The sequence below is a fragment of the Hippopotamus amphibius genome, chromosome 1, assembly GCF_030028045.1.
Source record: "Hippopotamus amphibius kiboko isolate mHipAmp2 chromosome 1, mHipAmp2.hap2, whole genome shotgun sequence".
Lineage (NCBI taxonomy): Eukaryota > Metazoa > Chordata > Mammalia > Artiodactyla > Hippopotamidae > Hippopotamus > Hippopotamus amphibius.
This window is the reverse complement of record NC_080186.1, coordinates 31117981-31124883: the sequence shown is the minus strand read 5'-3', so window position 1 is coordinate 31124883 and position 6903 is coordinate 31117981. Positions and strand designations below refer to the sequence as shown.

Below are 6903 nucleotides of genomic sequence, written 5' to 3'. Positions count from 1 at the left end.
AGAGAAGACTTTTTTTTTCTTAGACCCTCTCCCACCATCCATTCTCTACCCGGCTCTGCCTTGCTCTGTGTCTTGAGGGGCTGACCCCTGTGGATTGCATCCATAAGTTCCCTTGCCCTCTGGCTTCTCATTGAGTTGAACCAGTGAGAGGAATCAGCAAATAGGAAGGTGGGAAAAGGAATCCTCCTGCTGAGGTTTTTCCCCAGAGAGCTAAGAACTAGAACTTGGAAGAGGACTGGAGTTTAGGGCCTCGGCCGAGGAGAAAGAGCAAAGAAAGAGGCGGTCACAGGCTCCCTGGCTCAGACCCAAGCAGGCGGAGTGGGAGGACTCATTCATCCAGGGCCAGCCCGGGGCTGAGGCTGCCGAGCTGACTGGCCCGGCCCGTCTAGGGGCTGGGAGGGGATCTCCGGCGGTTCCCTCCCCCGGGGGCTGGGCGGGCGGGAACCTTTGCGGAGGATTTTAATTTGGGGAGGGACCTAGGAGTGCCTGGCAGGGCGGGAACTTCAGGGCGGCTGAGGCAGCCCCTGGGCCTGGAGCAAGGGGAGCAGCCTGTCTTGTCTGCGACGCCCCTTGGCCTCCCCGAGGTAAGCTGCGGGAGCTGAGGGCCGGTGGAGCGGGTCCCTCTGTCGGGCGGGCGCGGGGCGGGGAGAGCCCGAGGCCCAGGGCCAACCGCGGGGTGCCCCCTTGGCAACCTCCTTCCGGAGTGGCCGCTTGGGATCCTGCTACTTTCGTTTTAAAAGTTGGCAGCACGTTGGACCAGGAGTCAGGGGGCCGTCTCTGACTACCCCCCCACCCCCCCACCCCCACCCCACCCCACCCCACCCCACCCCCATGGTGGGAGGACCAGGTAATGCCATTGCCCCTCCCAGCCCTGGTCAATCACTGGCCTTCTTTCTCTCCCTTCACCCCATTCTCCTCAGTAACCTGCCCCCAGCTCCTGTCCCCAATTTTTTCCTCCTTCCAACTGAGCCATTTTCTAGCCCTCCTGCCTTGCCCAACCTCTGCCCCTGGAGACCACAGCCAGAGGAGATCGTCTCTGGCTTCTTCCTGCAAGGCAAGTCTCCAAGGTTATTTGTTTCCTCCTTCCTGGTAAGGGTGTCTCAGGGATTCTGTTCACTCCTTCATTTGTTACTATTTATTCATTTATTCATCCTTCTTTGAGCAAGTGCCTGGATTCCCTGCGGGGGCGGGGGGGGGGGGTGTGGGGGTGGGGTGCGGTTAGGGGTGGGACACACAATTTCCGCTCTTCCTGGGAATAAGAAAACTGAAATTTATTTCACAAATGTAAAGTGATCGTGTGTAAGCTGATAGACAGCATGGCAGAGTGAAAACTCCTTTCGATGTCATAGAAACACTTGGATTCATATCCCACCTCTTCCTGAGCCTCAGTTTCCTTATCTGTAAATAGTGTTGTTATGAAGATGGCATGAGATGATACTTGTTAAGCACCAGGCCGAGTGCCAGGCACACAGTGGGGCCTCAAGAAACATCTGTGCTCTTTCCTTCTTCTTTGGCCCCCTTCCTGCCATGCCCCTTCCTAACTGCCACCTTCCTCTCCCTACCTTGTAAAGATGTTTCAGACACCCCTGTCCTTGAAGGCACTTGGGCAGACCTGTAAACACTGAGCTGGGAGTGAAGAGGGAGGTGGTGAAGGGAGGCGCTGAATAGGGAAAGCGCCACCTGCTGATTTGAGGTAAGAACACGACCCAGGCTGGGACCTCTAGTTGGAAGGAAAGAAAGGGAATCCTGCTGTGTTTCTGAATTTGCAAACTCACACCAAGAGACAGTGATGGGAACCACCAGTTCTTAAAACCAACTCTGCCTGGCCTCAGGTTACAGGCTTTTAAATGCATAATCTCATTTAATCATAACCCTGTTATATTATTATCAGCTCCATTTTACAGATGAGGAAATGAAGATACAGACAAAGGGATTTGCCTGAGGTCACATGGCTAATGAGTAGTGGGTCCAGAATTCAAATCTAGCTCAGACTCTAGACCCTATGTACTTTGCTCAACTCTTTGCTGTCCTTTAAGTTTCTGCGTATTGGAAAGAACAAAAGGCCATCAGCATTTCCCCAACTTCCTAGACACTGGCTTCTCACTTCCCGTACATCTCCTGTTCTGGGCTGCTTCATCCAAGTGCGAGAGAGTGCACTCCTTCCCCAATTTATTAATTTATTAATTCACTCATTCATATTTCATTCATTCAGTCAAGTGCTCTGTTGGTCACAAGAGGGCAGGAACCACATCTGTGTTCACACTTTATAACAAGCACCCTGTATGTCCCTGATAGAGAAACGTTTGATGAATCCCTCATGAGTAAATGAATTCAATAAACATTAATTGATGCATTCTGTGGGCTCCATAATAGGGATTCAAAGATGAAGAATCCCTATAAAGAATCTATCTTCAGGGCTTTCACAGCTTTGTGGAGGAGACAGTGATACAAAGAAGACAATGGTACCCTAGGCAGGAGCAGAGGTTGTCGAGGGGACTAAGAGGGGCATTTAGTTTTACCATGTCTGCTTTGTTTGCCACTGCACCCAGTGCCTGGCACCATGGCAGGCACATGGTAGATGCTCAGCAAGGCTTTGCAGAGGAGGTTTAGGACAGTTTTGAAGAGAGTGTTAGGACTTCGCCAGGACAACAAATTGGAGAGGGAAGATATTCTAGCAGAAGGAGATGCTCCTGAAAAGGCTTAGTGGAGGGTGGGAGCTGGAATTTCTAGGTGCTCAGTAAGGTTGAAACTAGTGGTTACCAGTGGGGGAGGGGAAGGGGAGGGGGAAGATAGGGGTAGGAGATTGAGGGTTTCAGGCTACTATGTGTAAAATAAACAAGCTGCAAGAATATATTATATAGCATTTGAGACTTCCCTGGTGGCGCAGTGGTTAAGAATCTGCCTGCCAATGCAGGGGACGTGAGTTCGATCCCTGGGCCGGGAAGATTCCACATGCTACAGAGTGACTAAACCCATGTACCACAACTACTGAGCCTGAGCTCTAGAGCCTGTGAACCACAACTACTGAAGCCCCCGTGCCACAACTACGGAAGCTCGAGCACCCAGAGCCCGTGCTCTGCTACAAGAGAAGCCACCTCAATGAGAAGCCCACGCACCACAATGAAGAGTAGCCCCCACTTGCTGCAACTAGAGAAAGCCCATGCGCAGCAACAAAGACCCAACACAGCCAATAAATCAATAAATACATTTATTTTAAAAAAAGAATATATTATATAGTATTGAGAATACAGCCAGTGTTTTATAATAACTTTAAATGGATATAATCTATAAAAATTTTGAATCACTATGTTGTACACTTGAAGCTAATGTAATATTGTAAGTCAACTATACCTCAATAAAAAATTAATTAATTAAAAGCAACAAGGAGAAAAAATGAAGGTGGATTCTCTTATAGACAGAAAATTATTCTGGTTTGACTGATAGGTTTGACAGTGAGGACTGTTTTTGACAATTGGGTTATATGGTAGATATTTTCCATAAGCTGAAACAGGCTAAATCTGTAACTCTAAGGTTTGGCTGAAGATATATCTAAAGCATGTCTCTAATAAAGACGATGCCAGAAAATTCTGTCTTTGGAACCGATTTTAATTTGTGAGAAATAATTTTAGTTATTGACTTAAAAAGTGTATGAGAGTAATATGGCTTGCCCCAAATTCTCCTTCTTCTTCTCCTCCTTCTTTTTTAAATATTTATTTATTTATTTGGCTGTGTCATGTGGGATCTAGTTCCTGACTAGGGCTCGAACCCAGGCCCCCTGCATTGGGAGTGGGGAGTCTTAACCACTGGACCACCAGGGAAGTCCCCAAAATTCTTATGGGGATTCATGAGCAACAAATGTGAAGACTACAGGTGTATGGCATACGCAACATCACTGGCCAGGCACACGGTGCTGGGGACGGGGATCCTGATCAGGTGAGGTGAAGTGACCTGCCTGGAGATAAGCAGGGGGCGGAACTGGAGCAAGGACCAGGGTTTTCTGAGTGCGGTAATTTCAGTGCTCTTTCTATTCCCCCAAACTTCCTCCTTCCTTCCTTCTTCCACTCACTTGATGGTTTATTCAGCAAACACTTACTAAGCACCTTTAGATGGAGTAAAAAAAGAAACATTTCCTACTTTCCTGGAGCTTATATTCTAGTAGAAAGAGACAGGCAACAAATAAACCAGATAATTTTAGATAGTGGTAAGTGCTGAGAGTGAATTCGCAGGGGGATGTGATAGCATATATGGGGTGGGCAGAGGTTGGGCTGCCACTGCAGAGGCCAGAGAAGGATCTAGCCTTGAGTGTATGTGTTGGGGTTTGGTGTGAGGGGCGGAGGAGAGAGGGTTAGGTAGAGGGAACAGCAAGTACAAAGACCCTGAGGCGGGAGAGAACTTGGTGTGTGCCTGAGACAGAAAGATGGCTCCGTGGTTGCAGCACAGAGAGGTTGGGGGAGAGTGGTAGAAGGCTACAAAGAAGGCAGCAGCTGGGTCATGCAGGACTTCCAAGCCATAGCAAGGATCCTGTATTTATCTTGCAGACAATGGGAAACCACTGAAGGATTTTTAAGCAGAGAGTTGATGTACTCTGATGTATGGTTTGGTTTGGTTCTGGAAGGCAGGGCAGGAGCGAGCGGAAACAGAGATGGAGACTAACTGGGAGGCTCTTGCAAGTGAGACATCTGCAGTCTACTCTGCCGAGGGGTAGGAAAATGAACAGTGTTAGTGGGAAGGCAGAATGGTCTGGGACACCATGTCGTCTTCTAGTTCTGCTGAGGAGTGCTGGTAGCTACTGCTGTATAACAAATCACCGTGAAACGTAGCTTCCAACAACAACCATTTGATTTTGTCATGATTCTGTGGGTCTGGAATTTGAGTTCAGCGGAGCAGTTCTGCTGTGTGCGGTGTCAGCTGGGGTCCTTTGCTTGGCTGTATTCAGTTGGTGGCTGAGCTGGGCTGGAAGGTCCAAGAAGGCTTCACTCATAGGTCTGGCACCTTGGTGCTCCTCTACGCGGGCTCTCTCTCCATGTGAGTAGTTTGGGCTTTCTCATGGCATGGTGGCCTCCCTGTAGGTCAACAACCTTCTTATATGGTGTCAGGCTTCCAAGAGGGAGCATTCTGAGGAACAGAAGTGGGACTGCAGATCTCTGCAGGCCTGGCCTTGGGAGGAACTCAGCACTACTTCTGCTGCATATTATCAGTCAAAACCAGTCACAGGATTGGCCCAGATTCAAAGTGGGGAAATAAACCCACCTTTTAGTGGAAGAATGGCAAGTAATATGTTCCATCTTTAATCTACCACACTGGGCTTCTGGAAACTGAATAACCACAACTACCCGATGATGGTGACCCACTTATAAACCTAAACCGCAGCTCAGTAGTCCCCCACCGCTTACCCGCGGTTTTGCTTTCCCCTGGTTTCGGTTACCTGAGGTCAACCTTGGTTTGAAAATATTAAATGGAAAATTCCAGAAGTGAACAATTCATAAGTTTTAAATTGTGTATTGTTCTGAGTAGCCTGATGAAATCTCGAGCCATCCTTCTCCATCTGGGCCGGAATATGAATCATCTCTTTGTCCAGTGTATCCTGCCTGTTCACCTAGTAGAAGTCTCAGTTATCAGTCATGGTACCGCAGCGCCTACACTGAACTTACCCTTATTTTACTTAATAATGGCCCCAAAGCACAAGAGTAGTAACGCTGGCAATTCGAATATGCCACAGAGAAGCTGTAAAGTGCTTCCTTTAAGTGAAAAGGTGAGAGTTCTTGACTTAATAAGGAAAGAAAAATGGGGACTTCCTTGGCGGTCCAGTGGTTAGGACTCTGAGCTTCCACTGCAGGAGGCATGAGTTCGATCCCTGGCCAGGGAATTAAAATCCTGCAAGCCATGTGGTGTGGCCAAAAAAAAAAAAAAAAAAAAAGAAAGAAAAGAAATATGTGTATATATATATATATATATATATGTATATATATATATGCTGAAAAAACCCCATATGCTGAGGTTGCTAAGATCTATGATAAAAATGAATCTTCTACCTGTGAAATTGTGGAGAAGGAAAAAGAAATTTGTGCTAGCTTTGCTGTTTCACCTCAAACTGCAAAAGTTACAGCCACAGTGTGTGATAAGTGCTTAGTTAAGATGGAAAAGGCGTTGAATTTGTACAATAAGATATTTGGAGAGAGAGATCACATTCACATAACTTTTATTACAGTATATTGTTTTAATTATTCTATTTTATTATTAGTTGTTGTTAATGCCTTGCCTAAGTATAAACTTTATCATAGGTATGTACCTATGGGAAAAAAACATTGTCTATATAGGATTTGATGCTATCTGCAGTTTCAGGCACCCACTGGGGAATTTGGAATCTATCCCTGTGGATAAGGGGGGACTACTGTATAGTGTATGGGAATTTATAGCTCTTTATTCCCCACTGGATAGGGAGGGCCTGGGGAATAGGAAGCGGTTTTGTTTTTTTGTGTTTTGCTTCATGTTTCCAGAGCCTTACATATACAAGACATTCAGGGTATGTTGTCTAATGAATTCACACATTATATAAGAATTCATTGGTTATTAAAGCATAGTGTACATAAGAATCCCCCAGGGAGCTGTTAAAAAGACAGGCAGATTCCTGGGCAAAACCCCAGCCCAGAATCCACATCTCTAAGGCAGGGGGTTGGAGTCTTAGCTGCACGTTTAAAAATCCCAGTGCCCAGGCCCTAGCTCTGGAGGCCCTAATTTCACTGATCAGGGGTGAGCTCAGACATCAGCAGTGTTACAATCTCCTCAGAAAATTCTGATGTGTAGCCAGGGTTAAGAACCACTGCAGGGTGGGAGGGAGGCTCAAGAGGGAGGGGATATGGGAATATATGTATAAATACAACTGATTCACTTTGTTGTACAACA

General features: G+C 47.0%; 1 protein-coding gene across 9 annotated transcripts in view; it reads left to right on the top strand.

The window, feature by feature from the left end:
- The first annotated feature begins 464 nt into the window (after nucleotides 1-464).
- The window catches only part of RHBDL2 (rhomboid like 2), a 52403-nt gene continuing 45964 nt past the window's right edge, over nucleotides 465-6903 (top strand). For 2 of the 9 annotated variants that reach the window (XM_057706004.1, XM_057705961.1), the window contains exon 1: nucleotides 1068-1089. The gene's annotated coding sequence lies outside the window, so the exon portion shown is untranslated. Of the gene's footprint in view, nucleotides 585-920; nucleotides 1090-6903 lie in introns of those variants that run through there. The other 7 variants (XM_057706023.1, XM_057705985.1, XM_057705967.1 and 4 more) reach the window with 7 other exon arrangements.